The sequence below is a fragment of the Podarcis raffonei genome, chromosome 3 (genome assembly GCF_027172205.1).
Source record: "Podarcis raffonei isolate rPodRaf1 chromosome 3, rPodRaf1.pri, whole genome shotgun sequence".
NCBI classification, from domain to species: domain Eukaryota; kingdom Metazoa; phylum Chordata; class Lepidosauria; order Squamata; family Lacertidae; genus Podarcis; species Podarcis raffonei.
The window spans coordinates 26,872,594-26,893,849 of NC_070604.1; positions in this window are offsets into that span (position 1 = coordinate 26,872,594).

The window sequence follows — 21,256 nt, forward strand, 5'->3', positions numbered from 1 at the left end:
ATGACGCACAAATGCAATAACCAAGCTACAGAGCCTGGTAAAGTAATAAAAGCAAGCCCAAAATACAGTACAGCTTGTTTCAACAGAGCCAGCCCCAAGGAGTACAAAAATCAATAAAGGGAACTGAGAATCCAGAGGGCAGTGTGTAAAAATATACTCGAATTTCATGGAAGAAGTTATGGAGGATTGGTTGCCAATAGCACAACTATATAGTTGAAATATTAAGCTTTAAAAGTTAGCAGGAAGTTTTCTTAAATGAAGATATATGTGTATTTTAAGCCTCGGTATAGAAGTTAATATATTTTTTTCAGAGCGCAAATAGAAGTATTATCACTCAGTCTTGTCAGTGTTTGACTACTCTTCTCATGTACTGACATTGAAAGGTAAAATGCAGGTATAATGTATCTGTATCTGCATACATTCCTAATCTCAAAGTTTCAAAGAATCAAATAAATTAAGGTGTGAAATAGCTGCCTCTAGCTACCTGTGTATATGTGTAGATAAACATAGATACAATAGAAAATGGAATTGTTTACTGAACTAGCAGTAGTTTTGAAAGCTATTCTAGTGCCATATGAAATAACACAGGCCATGGACCACTTCCTTGGGGTAGGGGAGTAATCTGATGCAGTTTACCTTTAAAGGTGACTCTGCCTAATCTGTACTTTTCGAAACAATACATGAGCTGAACAGCGACCATTCTTTGAATTTTGTACTTTTCTGAATTTTCAGTGCAAGTAATGTGTACAGCAATGCATATCTTAGGGTGCATAGAATTGTGTGCATTGGTCAAATTAGCATACAAAATACATTCTATTAGGGGAAACCACTATGTAGAAATGTGTTTATTAGGCAAAATGAAAGGCAACCACGTGTTAGGAGACATTCGCACTAAAATGCTGGTGAATTTTCATGATGATTTTTTTGTGTGATTTTAAAAAAATGCAAGCAGATGAGGAAATGTGGAGAACTGAATGTAAGACTGGAAAAATGGGAAACTGAAAGAACCCTACCACCACCACTTCCCTATTATATTCTTTCTCTCCCTTTCCTACCCAGACATTGTAGATATGAGCATTGTAGGTTAGATAGCCGCTCCTCTGTAAGCAGCTGTCCTTGCAGGGGGTTTGGAGTGCTTAGAGCAGCGGTTCTCAACCTGTGGGTCCCTAGATGTTGTTGGACTACAACTCCCATCATCCCTGAGCTCTGGCCTTGCTAGCTAGGGGTGATGGGAGTTGTAGTTCAACAACATCTGGGGACCCACAGGTTGAGAAACACTGGCTTAGAGGAACGCATGAGGGCAACACTGGATTCGTGAAATCATTTTCACCCTCATACTTTTTAAAATTATATGAAACAGCTTGTGTTTCAAAGAACACCAGAGATATTCAACTCCTTCAATAAGAGAAACAATGAATATCTTCTTTTAGTCCTAGTTTCCTGACTGTAAGGTTCTATACAGTGATACCTCAGATTACAGATGCTTCAGATTACAGACACTTCAGGTTACAGACTCTGCTAACCCAGAAATAGTACCTCGGGTTAAGAACTTTGCTTCAGGTTGAGAACAGAAATCACGCAGCAGTGGTGCGGCGGCAGCGGGAGGCCCCATTAGCTAAAGTGGTGCTTCAGGTTAAGAGCAGTTTCAGGTTAAGAACGGACCTCCAGAACAAATTAAGTTCTTAACCCGAGGTACCACTGTAATCTACTTGTTGAAAACACAGGAGCGATTTCCAAGCAATATATCAGTGTTTGATCATGATGTGAATAGTCACTGAAAACAGTGAGAGCTTTTTCCCACGAAGGCTGCATTCCTTTATGTACTCATGTAGAAGAACACCCATCAAAATCAGTGGGATTTACTTTTTATATAGCATTGCAGAGTGGTTAGACTTGAGGTCTCGCGGTCAACTAGAACACTGTTTTTTGCCCTTGCTATCCCATGAATTATTACCCACCAAAGTTTGTATGTTTGCTTTGCAAACATCGGTAGTGTGATTGATACATCTCTTTCACAATTTGTCACTCTTGGAGGAGAAAAAAAAGTTTAAATGAAATTGTGCTTTTAACATATGCAATAAAAATATATATTTCTTCTACTGACAATGTTTTTATTAAAACCAGCTGGAGATCAAAATAGAGGCAGAAGAAAACACAGGCAGATGGGTATTAGTAAAATAGATGTACATTGCAGACTAATTAAAATGATGCGAACCAATACAAAACAAAAACAAAATAAGGTAGGGAGTGGGGTTATTTACCCCGTTTTTTGAAATATTTATCAACCCACTCCTTTATTTTGATCCAGAAATATAGTACAAAATAAGGCTGCACAAACCACTGCTGTAAGCAATACCATGGAAGGGAAAAGTCCTGTTAAGTTACAGCAGAGATGGGGAACTCAGGAAGGCCATGAACTCCCCATGTCTAGGTTAAGGAAAAAGGAATTTCTCCACCCTCAAATTCCCAAGACTTGGACTCTGTTAGATAACAATATTCAGTGGAGACTTGCACATGAGATGTACTTAGGCAAAGATCCAGTATTTATTTATTTCTTACCAAATATATACCCAGTCATGCAACTAGAAACACTAGTTCCGAAAGTTCACTACTTTTTCTTGGGAGGAGAGGATTTGCAAATGAGAATTGAGGTGGTTGTGAGGTACCTGTTTGAAATGCAAGGGTGAAAAACCCCTTCAGAATTACAGTGCTGATCTATACCTGTGCAACAATTGTTCCACTTTTATCAGCTTCTGCCGGTACTCCCCACTCCTAGGTTTTGTCTGTTTACCTTGTTCTGTCTAAAACGCAGGTACATTATTGCAAGGATGAGTAAGCAAGTTGGGAGCATTTGTCTACACAGAGCAAGGAGAATTCTGCCAAGTTCTAATGACAATTTTAAGACTTGCAAGGTACAATCTATTTAAAATATGGCAATTTAGAAAAATATGTCCCTCAAGTGCACCAAACATGTCGTCAAAGTGAGTTAGCTACCAATTAACATGTACATTTGGAACAAAGGGCATTACATTCGAGTGTAACAACAAAGCCAATTGATGTGTGTCTGCCTTCTGTGAACAATGGATCACATAAAATGTAGTTGATGCTGAGTGTTTTTCAATGGATTTCCATTATTCTATCACCTCTCTGAAAGTGTTTTGTCTTCCCTGTTTAAAGGAGTTCAAAAGTCCCTGCCAGTGTAAAAATAAATTTGCAGAGAGTGTGTGATGAAAAGAAACTGTGATTGTAATAGTAGGGGGTAGACAGAAAGTATACTTTTAATGAAAGCAATTTCTAATTCCATTTTACTCGGCACTTCTGCTATCAGCCAAAACAATTTCATTTTACAAAAATCTTGTAGTTTCTGGGTCAATGCATTATGGAAGTTCTGCTTTTTTGAGTATGAGTTTCTCTGTAATGTCAGAGTCACATTGCTCAGCGCAACTGGTTGAGCTCCAGAAGCTGTCATCTTCAGTAGAAAATATATAAGGGCTGAACCAAAATTCCTCAATAAATATTTTTTGATAGATTTCTGAAAAGCTTTATTTTGTTTTAGGTCCATCTAAAGAGTACCATAATTTCAACCCTACCCTTCCCAGTTCCCCCATCCATGAATTTTGGTTGGAACTTTGAATCCAGTTTTCATATTGTTGATGTGAGCAATGAGCTTCACTCCTCTTTTCACCCCTTCACTCTTGGCCTCTTCCTTCTTCCATCCACCAATATGAACTAACTATACTGTTCTGTTCAACGTCAAGCGAACTGAAATTTCTCTCTCCCATGAATACTTGACAACCGCCATTCCATAACACCACACATCGCTCACATCAACACCACATATGTAAACACTCTTATACCACTGTCACAGAGATTTATGGGTCTGTAGTTTCTTAAGGGTGCTGGTAACTCTGTAAGGTCAATCTACACTTCCCATGATTCCTTGGTGGAAGCCATGGTTATTAAAGCAGTAAAAGAGTATGTTGTGGATGTGGCCATAGTGCAGAAAACTTCATGGGGGTCATTTTAAATCTGACCTAAAATATCTCCACCATCCTGCTATAGTTATTTAAAGAAATTTATAGGTCGCCCTTAGTCACAAAGTAATCCCAGGGCAGTGGTCACAATGAATATTAATATGTTACCAAACTTAATTTGGTAATTGAGGGTACAATCAAACCACCACCAAACCCTGCTGGAAGGTGTTTGTGGAACCACTGCTACATCTGCAGCCCGGCTGATGAATGGGGACTGAACTGTCAGGTCCAATCCCCGGTATAGCTATTGTGTCCAGATTGGGTCCAGTGTTATCAGGGGATGGCAGCCAGATTGGTTCAGGAACCAGGAGAACCTGGGCTGGCTCATCCTTACCCTTGGATTCCTGCCAAAGAGCCATGCTGGAGGAAGAGGGTGTTGTTGTTTTTTTGCAAATTCTTCTTTCTTCCTTCCAGGCTGCAAGACCACCTCCCCTAGGGCCATCTGCCATGCTGTTTTAAATATCCCCATTGCAGGGATTGCTCCTATATAGCTTAGTTTCAATTGTCATTGATACGGAGCATCTCTCACTGGCAACTTCTGCGTTCCTGTGGACTATTTCGGCTAAAAAAACCTACTGAAAAATCTCCTGGAAACCTTGTCGCTGAAGAAGCACAATGGGCGAAACAAGGGTGTATCCTGAGAACTGGTCTATCAGCTGCCTTATTGTGACTAAGTAGTTCTGTTTGTTACACTCTCAAGACATAGGACTATGCAGAAGGCGAGTTCGTTTGTTACACTTTTAAGACATAGGACGATGCAGAAGGAATATCAGTATGAAATGGCATTACCAACAGGAACTGTTCATTGTAATCGTTGGACTTGACAATCTTTCGATTTGACTATCCTTGGACTTTACGACAATAAAAAACACATAGAAGGTTAACAGTAATATGATTTGTTATTGCCATCAGGAACAGTGCTTTGCAATTTTTTGATATGACGATTAGATTACAGTTTTATTATATATAATGTTATGTTATTTTACAGCCAGTTACGTGTGTGTTGTGGTGTTTTAAATATCCCTTCTGCAGTTTTTCTAGTTGCACACAGGGCTACAGCAGAAAGGAGGGACCGTCACCTCCACAATCCCCCCACTAAAGTATCCCATTAGAGAGCTATGCTTCTGAAAAGTCTGAATCAATCAAGTACCAGCATCAAACGTTATTTCGGTCACAGTCTGAATCCAAGTGACGGGGTTTTGTGGAATTTAATTAAATTTACTGTTATGCAGCTTGTGTTAATCATGGTGCATAGGATACAAATGTGGGGAGGAACATATTGCTTATGAAAGATTCCATTAGGCAGTGGTAGGCCAAGGTGTAACAAGTGCTCAAAACATATGTTTCTAATGCTGCTCTAAACTACATCAATTCCTAACAAGGTGAACATCTGTGTTGGCACGCAGAACACATTTTTTTTAAAAAAAGCAATTATTTCTTTCTCTCCCCCACCCCAGGCATCATGTTTGCATAGAGTTCTTAGAAGGTTGATAATTTTGAGAAGCTCCTTGGAATATTGAACGCCCACCTGTTTTAATAATCTGCATGGGTCACCTGGCATGTTTTTATTGCCTGAGATGAGGAATATAATTTGTACAATCAAGTTTCAAGAATGAAGAAATTCATTTAGCAAACAGTCAACTGATTTCTTTGATTGCCTTTGATTATTACGTTAAGCATCACAGTTTGCATGCATATTCGGATTCAGAAACTTGGTTCTCTTGAATATTTCTTAGAAGCAAAATTCAAAGGCGCATATGGAAGCATGCACACCAAGCTTCTCCTTAGGTTTGTATCCTTAGGTTTGTTAAAACAACAACAAAAAACCAAAACAATTTCTGAGTTACTTTATGCTTTGTCCACTTCTATCTTTAATTTGGGTTCTGATTGGCTATGTATAAAACAAAGTTCAATGTTCCCCATTCACCCTTATGGGAAATCTAAAAATGAATCATATTTTTTTTCTCTTTTTGCAGAAGCAGCTGAAATTTGCAGACATCGGAGCCCCTTCATAATGGTTCAGCCCTGCCCAGGAATTATTTGTGGGGAAAGCAAGATTCATTTTCCTCCATTAGGACAATATCTTTCTTAGGCCCACTAAAACCCTAAAATACACATTAGTTTCATATTTTTGGGAGAGGGCAGGGGTTTGTCTCTTGCACTTTCTTACCATAAAATAAATAAGAGGTGGCTGACTGATTTGTATTCTTGCTTGTGTGTGTGTACACACACAGCTTTACACTCCTTCTTCTTGTACAGTGGTACCTTGGGTTAAGTACTTAATTCGTTCCGGAGGTCCGTATTTAACCTGAAACTGTTCTTAACCTGAAGCACCACTTTAGCTAATGGGGCCTCCCGCTGCCGCCGCACCACTGCTGCGTGATTTCTGTTCTCATCCTGAAGCAAAGTTCTTAACCCGAGGTACTATTTCTGGGTTAGCGGAGTCTGTAACCTGAAGTGTATGTAACCTGAAGTGTATGTAACCCAAGGTACCACTGTATCACAAATACAGCAAATTTGTTTTTCTGCCTCCATCCCTTTTTCCTGAATGCTTAACCTGAGACTGAAGGTTCAGTGAACTCAGTGGGAATTCACTTCCGATATTACATGCATAGGGTGATCAGGCTGTACACCTCGGAGCTTGTAAGCAGATAGTATTCTGAAACTTAAAACCCCAACTTCGGAAAACTATGAAGCAAACAACATATCGTTGTTTTATATAGTTCCGCGGCAGAATAAAACTTTCTTTTTATGAGTCCATTCTTCAAAGAGAGTTTGGCCAAAGTCTGTAACCTGAAGAGTCTGTAACCTGAAGCAGAGTCTGTAACCTGAAGCGTATGTAACCCGAGGTACCACTGTACTGGGATGTCCTTGAATTGGCATTATGCTGCTGTTAATAATGCCTGCAAAGTGTTAAAAATCTCCAAAGGAATTTTAGTCCAAGCAGTGGAGAATTATTTAAAAATGAAGCTTTTAACTTTTTTTATTAAAAAAAAATCTCCATTATTCTGCTTTAACGACATCGATAAAGTCATCTAGAGCTCTTCAGTGCTCTGCATGCACCAGTTAGACAGCTTCACTTGCAAAGCATATGGACACAGAATAGAGAAACATTTTTTCTTGCTGGCTTCCTTCTAGCTCAAGAGACAATGTGTGCCTTTGAGGGCGAAGCCAAACTGCTGTATTAGCAGCACCAAAATGACCTCCCTGGGTTGCAAGCCTGGGCTGTGTGTATGGAGGTCCTGGGCTGCCCAGATGTCAAGAATCCACTCTCAGGTAGGAGTAGTACCTCTGGTGGGTCTCAAACCTTTGGTGAGTTAGGGACTTCTCCTGCATGCAAAGACAGGTTCTGGCATATTGAGTGGACGAGAGCAATAGTGGGTCCAATGGTCAAGAAGGCAGTTTCTGCACATGCCGTAGAGGGAAGTGAGAAACAGAGTCACTCAAATCCAGAGAAAAAAGTGAAGAGTCCAGAAAAACAGAACAGCAGATTGATATGATTTGTGTAGACCCTAATCTGATTCTGGAGTAGAGATTGCATCATAGTGTGGTGTTTGCCTCCTAGGATGGGTCATAAGGAAAGGGTTAAAATAGGTGTGATGTGATTGGCCAGTGAGAATGCAAGGGGGGAATAAAAGTTAGAGTAGGAGGTTTTGAAAGTCAGTTGAGGTTTGGGAGTTGAAGTTGAGGTTTGGGAGTTGAAGAAGGAAGAGGGAGGTTTAGGTGTGGGTTGGTAGAGTTGTATTGTGTGTGAGAGAGAGGAATTGTTAGCTGGAGTCAGATAGATAGTTGGAATAATGAGTTTGGAGTTGTTAGGAACTAAGAATAAGAAACTGACAAGAGAAAAATTAACTGAAACCATAAGCTTGTTCCTGCATTTAAAAATAAACTTGATTATTTGTTTATGTTAACAACTGACTGGACTCCGTGTGTCCCCGTGAGATACGGGGTGGTGGCAGTGGAAAAAGCAATTGCAGTGGCGGCACAGGGTCAATAGACCATCAAACGTCCGGGGGCCCTGTGTGTGATCGTCACACATAGTTCATCAAGGGAGGGTTAAAATTACCCTGAATTACCCCAATTTGTCTCATTATTTGGCTTCAGCAGAGTTGTTGCACACTTCTAAGCACAAGTATTGTCAAGAGACATTTTTTCAAAGTCAGAAGGGGCACACATTGCTTGCCATCTACCAAGTGAACTGTAGCCAACTAGCTTTGTATGGAATATCTTCTACTTTTTCTGCCTCTCTGAGACAACAAAAACAAAATGGATGCCAAGTGCGTGGTTACAACATATGGCCGGTGGGATGACATCCTGCTTTTTCAGAGACAGTTGTATGATCTCTATTAAAAGTGCTTCCGTTTTCACACTGATATTGTATAGATTTCTGGAGGTGATGTACAAAGAAAAACAAAACAATAATAAAAATCGGCTACTGGAACTTCTGAGGCTACCTAAAGCTTAGCGGTTGTTGTCACGCTCTAAAATAAAACTGGAGGCTTCTCACTGCTATTCTTTCACATTAAATTCCCATTGTATTCCTTGCTTCCTTCTAGCTAAATAGTTGTTGGAGGGGAACAAATGCCTCCTCGTGGTAGCGGAAGATATACTACTCTGAATGAATGAAACCATGGCTGGATTCAGACAACAAGTTCCCAGTCAGATACTTTTGTAGCCTGTATACAGAGGTGGGTTTTCTGAACATATGCATTGTCTTGAAGGGCTCACAATCTGAACAAGTTGCAAAAATAAACTATTTTCAAACTACTCACTCTGCCATCCACCCATTGTTCCACCAGCACGGAAATAATTGCTTTATTGTTACTAGATGGACTGGATTTGGGGGTGCTTAAAGGCACAAATTCCATGGGCTACACAGAAACACATTTACCGCTTAATGTTCATCCATTTGTGATAACATATCACATTGGTATTGAGGCATACAAAACAAAATACACACAACAGATGTTCTTAAAATACTCTTAAAAAGCAATTGTGCCTAGAACAGACAGGATGGTTGTTGGGTTCACCTGTCCTTGGTAGTGTTATATGTAAGTATGTATATTGATCAGAAGATCCAGATTTGGTGCTTTGCAACCAGACCACCTCAGTCTGAGGTTCGCCATGCATTGCCTGATTTGACTAGTCCATATGTGTCTGCTCCCCCCCCCTTTCCATTCACTATTGGGATTTTTTTTATAAAAGCTGCTATGTTTTATTATGTGTATGAATTTTGTTGGCCAGAGTGGATAAAGCATACTAAATGACGGGAATAGTTCATGAAGCTTTTGTGATGAAAAAAAATGGGGGGGGGGCAGTTTCTTGCTAAAAAATATTCCATATCTGTTTCTTTTAAAAAAAATTAGAAAAAAATCAAAATAAAACTGGAAGGAAGAACCCTGGGTTTTCCATCCAGTTTTTATGGAGGGTCTTTCACAGATGGACATTTTCTAGATAGACATCTCTAGATGGATATCTCTAAAATGTGGTCTTGTCCCTCCCACCCCAGCCCCAAAAGGAACAAGCTCTAACCATTTTATTTTGGGATGCAGTTGGATGAAATTTGCAAGCAAGGTCTCTGGGCCATAATGATGGACCCATGTTTTGTCCTGAGTAATTAGTCTGGTGAAGAAATCATCATGGTTTTCGTGACACAGGGCCCAGAGAGCCCGTGAGCCTGTGACTCATTCCTGCTTCTGGAAAGGTGTCAGCAGCCAGGGAACCCACCATGCAGACAGCTTCCCATGTGCAAATGGTCATGGATGATTTTTTTTCTACAGGGCCCACACTGATCTTGACATCTGTAGCTAGTTGGTGAATGGTTATGCAGCGATCCACTTGCTGGATGGTGTCTTCATCAATGGCGGACTGTGGTCACCCAGGAATGGGAGGTGTTTCCACCGAAATCCGACCACACTTGAACTGACCATGCCAGTGCTTGACTATGTCATACTATGGGGCAGTGGCGAAGCTGCATGCTCTGCTACTGGGGGTGGAGAGCAGGTGGGGGCATGGCTGGCACCACCCAGGTGGGCATTATGCATGCCCCATGGGCATGGTGCGGATCCCAGGGGCATGGCATGATGCCCCGAGGCGCCCGGCGTGCTGGGGGTGCATGGCGTGTGTCTGGGGGGGCGCCGTGATTGCACCCTTCTGGAATAGTGGTGCTGGGGGCAGTCTGCTCCCTCCACACCCCCGTTCCTCTGCCAGTGTGATGGGGCATCCTCCCCATAAGTCCCTTTCATCTCATCGAACATCTCCCGTGGTGTGCGCCCTTTCAAGTACAGGAGCCTGATGACTGCTCTGCATTCAGCTGGTTCCATTATCAGACATTACTCCATGTTAGCACCTGTAGCAGAGAAACTGTTAGGAGTTCAGAGCTACAAATTACCACATTACCTATGGAGAGATGTATCATTATACATTTGCAATTTCATCGTCCTACGATAACCGGAAGTGGGTCAGGGAAAATCTTTAATGAGCGACCCTTGCATGCACATATACCTGGGAATATGGTAAGTCCCAATAAATTCAATGAGACCTCTTAGGAAATAGACATGAGGATTGCACTGGAACTGGCCCCCCTTTTTAGCATTATGTGTTTTATAATGCCTGTATATCACTTCAATGGGACAAAATGTAGGATATAAATGTTAAATGAAATAAAATAAAGTTTTGTAATATCCTTTTAGCTGTGCCTCTTTATCTGTGTAGAGATTAATATTGAAATAACATTGTTTAGAACTCAAGAACACAGAGAGAAAACCGAGTGCAGGGAGTGAGTTGCTTTGTGTGTGTTCCTTATTAAAAATGGCAGGTATAATGTCTTTTTAATTGTAGCATCTTTCTATGCAGGGATGTCAAAATCCCTTAGGGAATTACTTGCAAGAGTAGGCAGTGAAATAAATTCATCAAAAATATATACTTACTATAAAGAGATGTCGCCCAGACTAAGGTTGTTGCATTGGGTTTTAAAATAAAAATAAAAATGGTGATGCAAACTCTCTCCTGTGACATTTGCATAGAAATGGCCTGAATAACTATATTTGGGAATGGGGCCCACAGTGTTCAGATTGGTATGTTTTATTAATCAGAGTTCTTAAAGATACGTTAACACAGGAGGGGGGAAGGCCAGGAAATAAATAATACATACAACAGAAATGGCCCTGAGATGAGTAGCTGTTCGCTTTATAAATATTACAAGTCTTGGATACTCCCCCAGGTAAGAACACAGCATTCGACACATTTAATGATGAGCCAAAAAAAAAAAAAAAACCCCACACAAAAAAACCCCTTTGAATTTCATGTGGAAAGAAGCTTCCAAGTTTTGTTTAGGAAAAGCTTCAGCCCCAATAGTTTTAGACGTCCACATACCGTTAAAGTTTATCCATCATTATGAGAAAGTGAATCATGCTGTATTAGCTTTGTTCTCACATTTTTCACGGTGCCTTGCTATGAATCACTGATATATTTAAAACCCGACCCATAAGAAGGAAGAGCCAACTAAGTCATCAGTTCATTGATTTCAATGAGGCTGTACTTGACCCATTCTGTCTTGGTTTCTGTGGAGTAGATGGAATAGCTGAGGGAGCCCAGAGGGAGCTTTTTCAACAAGTGAGGGAGATCCATAAATCCCAGCTTCAGGATTGGCGTGGACACATTCTACATTCCCTCTTCCCTGTTCCACTTTCTGTGGAACAAGTGAAGTCCCCTAAGATTCAAGGTGGGTCTTTTTTTTCAAGCACAGGAACCCATTTAAACTCCAAGCATTGCTTCTAACTGCTTAGGCAGCAATTGTGGAAGATAGGCAGAGATGTGTTTCTTCATGGCTTTTGCCTCAGGAAGTCAATGTGCAGCTCACTTTACTCGACACAAATCCTTCTCACAATTCTGAGTGTAGAAACACAATTTACGCCTCTCTGAGGCAAGTTCCGTGAATCTGGCCCCCACAGCATGGGGTTTGCTTTTGAATATTTCATCATTCGCTTCACAATCCCCTCCTTTCCCCTGCCCCTCAGTTTCCCCTTTACTTCAAAACACAAAGACAAAGGCAGCAAAAACTAAAAATTCTGCTTTATATCTCAGCTCTTGTTTGTTTTCTTTTGCCCCAGTTCCTCCAATTATCTCTCTAATGCAACAGCTAATCGACTGCAGGGTATGCCTCTTCTATGCTGAAAAAGTATTTCAGAACAGAAACGAGACCAAGAGGCAGAGGTATTTGGAGAGAATATCCTCCCTTATCTCAGTTTCACTGACATACTTACATTAGATGCCTGTTGACTGAAAGGCAATTAACTTTTTTAGTCCTGCCACTTCACTTTTTATCATAGCTGGCACATTCAGGTATATACTGAAGAGGAAGCCCACTCGTCAAAAGATGCACTAATAAAATCTTAATTGTCTCTTCTGACACCCCTTGCCTGCTCTTCAGTAGGATCTGCAGTTGTCTGTGACCCACTAAACTGAGTGCAGTCTACTATCCATGCATAGGTTCTACCAGGGCCTCCACAAAACACCTGTTTTTGCTGTATGCCTAAGACTGAAAAAGAAGGGAGCAATACCTGGTGATTCAGAATACTTGGAAATTTAAGAATACCCCTGTTAAATCAGGCTAAAAAACCATTTACTCTAGCATCCTGTTCTCACAGTGATAAATCAGATACCTAAGGAAAACAGGATCTGAGTGCAACAGTTCAATCGCCAATCATACTTCTCTGCACCAGGTATTGATAGGCTTATTGCCTCCATCAGTGAAAGTGGAACAAGGACACCATGACTAGTAGCCATTGATAGCCATCTTCTCAATGACTAGAAGATCTTTGGGACTCATGTTGTGCAGACTAAATTGTGCATCCGCCTAAAGAGTTGCAAACAAATTACAGTGAATTCTTTCTTCAACTGGTGGACCAACCTTCTGCTTCACATGATTTGCTTGGGACAAAGTCACAAATTCATTTGCAGCCTATTCCACTAAAGGGGCTGATTGGTCTCCAGGCATGCACACATTGCAATCTGCAGATCTGTCGCAGCCTACTTGCCCAACCATACCTGGTTTTCTTGGCTGCTTTGAGCTTCATGGGTCACAAGTTGAGCAGCACTAGAGGTGGGGAAGAAATTTGGTTTGGTACGCATTCTCATGAGAGGCTACGTAATTTACACTTCCTGGAACAATATGCAAATCGACACAACTAATTATTTGAAATTTGCAATGCTCCAAATGTTATGATGCAATTCTCCAATGGGGTAAATGTATGAAAGTTGACATACAAATAGCACATTATTCACTGCATGAGAGGAAATGGTTAGCAAAAATTTGGATATTAGGAGAAATGTGTCCCAGAAAGCTAACAAATTTTAGCCATTATTAATATTGTTGTTATTATTGTTATTATTATTGCAACCTGATGTGAAAATGTAGAAAGCTGGACTTCAGCTTGGAAAATGAGAAAATAAAATGGACAAACTTGTCCATCACAAGTCAGCACCAAGTCTTACAATCTGAACAAAGATAACGAAATTTCAAAAAATTGTTGAGAAATGTGTAAGGCATAATATTTCTCTCCCCCCTCCCCCCTGCAGTGCTTAAAAAAAATAAAATAGCAGGACTTTTTCAAGTCCATCGGACTTTGTTGATCTATTTCAATGCTGTATCTGGCTTCCCCTGTTTTTGTTTCTTGGTCTCAGGGTATCTGTCATTTTAAACCTGCTTTTTTGTTCGCAAGTGAGTTGGAGGTGAGGGTGGAAGGGTGATGGAAGTGGAGCTGATGTGAGATGGCCTCGCCCAGGTAAAGTTCATGGCATTTAAATAGAGCTGAGAAGATGAGAAAGGAACTAAAAATGTGCTGAAGTTCTTCAAAGGCTGGTGTGCTGGGAGGAATATTGATGAGCCCAGGCTAGAAGTGGGAAATTGGTCAGCTTTCACTGAAGGGAATTGATTGAGCAGTTCTGTAATGCAAAGTGTAGTGGAGATGGAAAAGAAGCAGCTCCCTTTGTCTATACTTAGATGTGTTGGCAGGGGGGCTCTGTGATAGTTATGTCAATTAGTGCAAATGGAGGTCCCATATGAGCAGTGATTCCAACTCCAGGACATTATTCATTCAGTGTTAAAAGATTTCAGTTTCCCATCAATCTTCCAAGAAGTAGAGATTTCTGCAGAGCACAGCTGAACCACGGCGCAGTGCAGTGCATCTGCCAGTCACATTTTATTATTTTACAGAAAATGTTGAAAGAATCATTCGGAGCGGAGGGGGTATTTCAGCCGGTATCTTACATTCTCACGATTTCACCAAGCCACAAGTGTGGGGAAACTCTACAATATTCGCTGCAATATTTTTGCCTACTGTTCTAGGTGCACATTCTCGGGAGTGCGTCCCATTGAACACAGTGGACGTTTTCTTTGAAGTAAGCAAGTGTGAGATTGTGCTGTCAGCTGATCAGTTGGATAAGATGGATAGAGGAAACCATCTTGAGCAACATAAGGAACACCATTGACTGATTGGGCCGTCAATTATTTAATAGAATCATAGAAATGTAGAGTTGGAAGGGACCCTATAGGTCATCAAGTCCAACCTTCTGCAGTGCAGGTATTCTCCCCATAGCCATTCCTGGGTGGGCTTGAACCACCAACCTTCTGGTTAACAGCCAGACACACTGACCCATTGCACCACAGCATAGTTAACTATTCTGGGTTCCAAATGTAGCACTAAGGAACACTTCCCATCAGTGCAAGAAGTTCTCTTTGCACAACAGAACTCTCCCTCTTCACTGCACACCCTGTTAAAATGCTTTTTTAAAAAGGGGGTCCCACAACCCTCTTGAGAACATTTGGGGAGGGCATGGCGCATGTATTAGGAAAGATGAGGTGCGGAAGCTCCATTGCTACACAGCACAGCACTACTTCTGGGATGCCAGGATCTCATATCATCACAGACGGAACTCCTTGGGTTGGCTTTCTAAAGACAGTCCTGAAAAGTCAAAACAACGTCCTGGTTACACTGAGCTGGTTGCTAAGAATCAATTTACATTTCAAATACTAATAATTAACACTCAGCCTTCAGTCTTCCGGCTCACATGAGTGATACTCAGTCCCTCTGGGTGGGGTTTTATTTGCCTCCCCGGCTTTGCAATTCATCTACCTTTTTTTCTGTAGTTCTGTCCTTCCTCTCCAGATTCTCCTTTTCAGGTGTTTCTACCACACTCACTCATTTTCACCCCATCGCTTGCTTTGGCTTTCAGTCTGTCCTATTAGCATTCGCTGCCAATTCTAGAAGCCACATGACCCGCCACCCTTTATCCTGGTGCCTTGTGTCGCACAGCCTGTTACAATTTGGTTACAGCACACAGGTGATGCAGAAACCTGAAAGAGAAAGGTTGCTCTAGTAAGCATCTGGAGACGTGTAGAATGAAGGAACATTTGCTCAACCTATCTCTCGTTGCTAGCTGTCCGGAGAGGCTGAAGAAAGGAATCTGCCCTTGGCCGCTAGAGATTTAGCCGCATCGAACACTTCCCAGTGGGAGTAGGGTGAAGCAAACAGGGACCCCCACTGTTCATCTTCTGGTGAGTGGCATTAAGAAAAGTCCATGTTGACAAGTTAGTCAACACAGTGCCTCAAGCCCAGCTGGTGTTGCTCAGAAGTAGACTCTGCAAAGGCTTTAACACAATCTGTTGGACTCAAGAGGGTGCCGGCACTAGGGATGGATGAATCTGTCAACCTCTGGTTCTCTTTGTTTCTCATTTCCCCAATTTTAAACTCCTATCATGATCATGCAGTATAGTGGAGAGAAGATTTTGTGCATACAATTCCATTTTACGGGACTCTCCTCATCTTTATCCTGTCATTTTGCCCTTTCCACATAAGATGGAATGGCCTAAACATTGCTTGCATCTTTCCCCTTTCATCGCAAACTGAGAGTTACCTTGCTTGAAAGATTTGCTTCATAAACATCTCTTAATGAAAATATTTTGGTGTTTAATAATTCCATGTTGCCTTCAAGAATTTTCAGCTTCCCGCTGCAGTCGTAAGTGGAGGCTACGAGGATAATCAGTGAGAAATATATCAAATATCTTTTTAAACGTTTTTGCCAACTCTTCTCATTAACACAATATTTAACTTAAAATTCATGAAGTTTGCCATCACAATACAATATTTTCTTTTTCATATTAAGTTTCAATGATTATTTTTTTCGGTATTAGCTTTTCCAAATGTGGGATGAGATTCAATTAGAATGCTGCTCTGTCGTATTATTAAAGCAAATGGCTTTCTCCTTCTCTCCCCTCCTTTCATTGTAACAATATGCTCTGATGAGCTCTTTAAGAAAACAAGAGAGATAATTGGTTCCAAGCTTTCTCTGAAAAAAATAAAAGATCATAAATAATTATGGAATTGGAGGTGTGTAGGGGAAAAAATAGAAAATGTAGAGAGCACTTAATATTTTCTTGCAATAGTTAGAATTTGATAACAACTTTCCAACCTAGCACCACTTTGAATCCCAACATGTTTCTAAAGAGTTCCTTTTCACTCATGTTTCCTGCCACATAGATTGGTGCAAATATGCAATCCGAGACTGCAAGAGAAATTCAATTTTAAATTAAGTGGGGTTGGAAACAAAATATTGCTTCTTAGAGTGCTTCATTCTCTGATTAGCCACCCACTTCCTCCTTGTTTCCAGCTTCTGGGGTTTTGTTCTTAAAGAGTTTTTGGTCCTTCTGCATGTCTCCCTCTTGAGTCCGGATGGTGCCATTTTGGCTACATAATCAATGGCACTCCAAGCTTGAAGGCAAGAAATCGAAGGAACACTTTCTTTCTAGTGCTCATAAAGTCCTCTATCCAGGAGAAGGAGATGATTGTGCCTCCACTATGCTGAGTGGGTATGCCGTGCAGACCTGACTCTTTCCCACTTCCAGACCTAAGGAATTAGGTGTGCAACCAACTGATGCTTCCTGTCCTCTTATGTTGTTGTTTAGTCATTTAGTCGTGTCCGACTCTTCGTGACCCCATGGACCAGAGCATGCCAGGCACTCCTGTCCTCCACTACCTCCCGCAGTTTGGTCAGACTCATGTTTGTGGCTTCGAGAACACTATCCAACCATCTCATCCTCTGTCGCCCCCTTCTCCTTGTGCCCTCCATCTTTCCCAGCATCAGTGTCTTCTCCAGGGAGTCTTCTCTTCTCATGAGGTGGCCAAAGTACTGGAGCCTCAGCTTCACGATCTGTCCTTCCAGTGAGCACTCAGGGCTGATTTCATTAAGAATGGATGCGTTTGATCTTCTTGCAGTCCATGGGACTCTCAAGAGTCTTCTCCAGCACCATAATTCAAAAGCATCAGTTTGTCCCCTTATAGCACCCATGTAACAGCAGGTTTAGAACTAGCAGCAAACTATGGAAAGTTGGAAACTCTGAGCCCATTCCGAATCAAAGTTTGGACTAGGCTTAGCACCATTACCTCTTTCCCAACTGTTCACATGCCACTTGTCAACTCCCACTTCACTAAGTTATTCTTTTGAAGCGTGGGAACATACGCCAGCAGCAGAAGACTCAGGCTGAAGGCTTGAATTCTAGGTCTTCGTCACTACCAAGAAACGAGGGAAATTATGTTCTCTTTTGGTGCCTAATAGGCTTAGCTCTGCAGCGTGTACAGATCTCTTAAGGGATGCAATAATGATGTTGTGATGGGATGATGAGCTGCTTGTGCGTAAAATCCTAATCCCTCAGAGTTTGGCTAAGTCCCCAAACCTCTGTCTGTGATGGAGCTCCTTAAACATGACTCCATCAATCGCTCGTTGAATCGGACAGTGGGCGTTTACGGAACTTCTTCCAGCATAAAAGCTCCTTAACGGAAACGCGTCTTCTGGACTCTCGGCGTGACAGTTTCCGCCGAGGAGTGGGTGTCCCTACAGGAGGTCCTGAAATCTCCCCGCTGCTCCCGCTTGAAGTGTCTCTGAGCCCTCCCTCCGACTCACTTTCCCTTGGAACTCCACTTCTCCCCCTGCTGGTCCCCTCCTCCGCTGAATGGTCTCTCTCACCCTCCATGAGCCCTTTCACCTCCTTAGTCTCAGATGGCAGTTCCCTGACATCCACCTCCCCTCCAGGGCCCCCTTCACCCCCTTCCCTCCCCTCCTCTGTGGGAGGCGAGGGAGCAAAACCCCTGAAGGAACCTCCCTCATCTTCCGAAGTTTCGAACACTTCCCTCCACCTTTTGCTGTCTCCGGTTTCCAAGTACTCCTCCTCATCGGAGTCTGTTCCTCCTTCCAACTCCGATTCCCTGAATCCCTCCAGTTCCTCCTCATCGTCGGTGGTGCCAAAGTACTCCCTCCGAAACCTCGCTACTGGCTGAGGTTTCCTGGGGAACCTTTGGTGGAACGTTTCGATCAAGATCTCGTCACGGACCTCCTCTGCCTTCACCCAGGTGTTTTCCGACTCCGGTTCCCCTTCCCACGCGACCAAATACTCCACCTGATTACCCTTCCACCTGGAGTCGATGATTTCCGCCACATGGTTGCGGCTTTCCCTTTCTTCTATGGCTGGCCCCCGTGTGGATACCCCTTCACCTTCCCCCCTGTATGGTGACAGTAATGACCTGTGGAATACTGGGTGCAGTTTCATGTGGTTCGGTAACCGGAGTCTGAACGCCACTGGGTTGACCTGTTGGATGACCTCAAATGGTCCCAATCTTTTGGGTCTCAATTTCTTGCAACCCCCCTTGAACGGCAACCCTTGGGTTGATAGCCAGACCCGACTCCCCACCCTAATTGTTTCACCTTCCCTTCTGCTCTTGTCTGCCTGCCTCTTATATTCTTCCTTGGCCCTTTCTAAGTTGAGTTGGAGTTGACGATGGATCGCTTCCATTTCTTCTACAAAAAGTTCCGCGGCCGGAACACTCCATCTTTCCCCTCCTTCCCCTGGAAACGCCCTGGGGTGGCACCCATAATTAGCCAAAAAGGGGCTCATCCCGGTGGACACATTCTCAGCATTATTGTAAGCAAATTCCGCTAGCGCCAACTTTTCGACCCAATCGTTCTCTCTGTCATTGACATAACACCTCAGGTATTGTTGGAGAATACCGTTTGCTCTCTCCGCCTGCCCATTGGTCTCAGGGTGCCTGGCAGTCGAAAAGTTGACCTCTACGTGCAATAAGCTCATAAGTTTCCTCCAGAATCTGGACGTGAACTGTTTCCCTCTGTCGGAAACCACCCTCAAGGGGGCGCCATGCAGTCTGAAAATATGTTCTACAAACAATTTCGCTGTTTCTTCCGCCGTGACTGCATGTGAGCAAGCTACAAAGTGACCCATCTTAGTTAACAGGTCTACTACGACTAGTATGGCGGTTTTCCCCTGGGATTTGGGCAGATCAGTCATAAAATCTATCGACACCGCCTCCCACGGTCGTTCTGGTGTGGGTAACGGTTCTAATAACCCCGCTGGTGCCCGCCTTTCTCCTTTGGCTCTCTGGCATTGGTCACACCTTCTCACATACTCCCGTACATCCTCCCTCACCTTGGGCCACCAAAACTCCCTGGTCACCAACCACATGGTCTTGTGTTGCCCAAAATGCCCCGCTGTGGGATTGTCGTGCAGCTGTTTGAGTACTCTCCCCCTCAATTCCCCTTCGGGTATATATAGCGCCCCTCTGTAATACAATGCCCCGTTTCTTTCTTCAAAACCCCCGGGGTCTTCTCCCTCTCTCCTTAGACCTCTGAGCTTGTCCTGGGCGTACTCATCATTTACCGTTCCCTCTACCAGTTCTCTTTGCCCCACCCAGGCCGCACCACACACCCAGTGGTCCTCTGGGATAATATGTCTCTCTTCCGGCGCTCCCTCCCCCTCCAAATATTCAGGTTTGCGAGAGAGAGCGTCCGCTCTGATGTTTTCTGGACCTGGCACATAGCAAATTTCAAAATGGAATTTGGAGAACTCCTGGGCCCATCTCACTTGTCGTTGGTTGAGCACCCGTGCCGTTCTCCAATACTCCAAATTCTTGTGGTCCGTACACACTTGCACCTTATGTTGTGCGCCAATTAGTAAGTGTCTCCATCTCCGGAACGCTTCGTGAACGGCGAGTAGTTCTCGGTCATATACCGTGTAGTTCCTCTCGGATTTGTTCAGCTTACGCGAAAAGAAGGCACACGGTCTCCATTCCGACTTATTGCTCCCTGGCTGAAGCAGCACCGCCCCCACCGCCCGGTCTGAGGCATCAGTTTCCACTCTCATGGGTTTTTGTAAATCCACATGCAGGAGCTGTTCTTCCGAAGCGAATGCCCTTTTCAATTCCTCAAAAGCATGCTCCGCCTCCGCCGTCCAAACGAATTTCTTCTTGCTGCTTAGACAGTCCGTGATGGGAGCCGTTAAGTGGGCAAAGTTCTTGATGAATTTACGGTAAAAGTTCCCAAACCCTAAGAACCTTTGCACATCTTTTTTCGTTTTCGGTGTCTTCCATTCCAGCACCGCCTGGACCTTCCCTGGATCCATGGCTAATCCCTTGTCTGATAAGCGGTACCCCAGGAATTCCACCTCCTTGGTGTGGAACTGACACTTCTCCAATTTCACCCACAACTGGTTTGCTTGCAGCTGGCTCAGCACTTCCCTGACATCCTTTACATGCTGCTCCTCATTCTCTGAATATATCAGCACATCATCGAGGAAGGCCACGCAATTCTTGTAGAGCAAAGGTCCCAGTACGTGGTTCATGAGCGATTGAAAACAGGCGGAGCCTGATTGTAATCCGAATGGCATAACGAGATATTCAAACGCCCCCAAAGGGGTGAACATGGTGGTTTTCCATTCATCCCCCTTCTTTATTCGTATCAGGTTGTATGCTCCTCTCAGGTCCAGTTTCGTGAATATCTTTCCCTTCCTCACCCTGGTCAAAATGTCATCAATCCTGGGCATGGGGAAAGTCACTGGTTCTGACACGGCATTTAGGGCCCGGTAGTCCACGACCAATCTCGGTTTATCCGTGTGTTTTTTGTCCACAAAAAACACTGGGCTCCCCCCCACCGCTCTGGACTCTCTGATGAAGCCCCTCTTCAGGTTTTTATCAATAAACTCCCTTAACTCCTGCATTTCCCTGTCTGACATGGCGTACAGCTTGCCCACGGGGAGCTGGGCCCCAGGGACCAGATTAATTTGGCAGTCAAAGTCTCTGTGCGGTGGTAATTTATCTGCTTCCCTTTCACTGAAGACCTTGCTCAGGTCAGCGTATTGTTTGGGCACCTTCCCTTTGTCC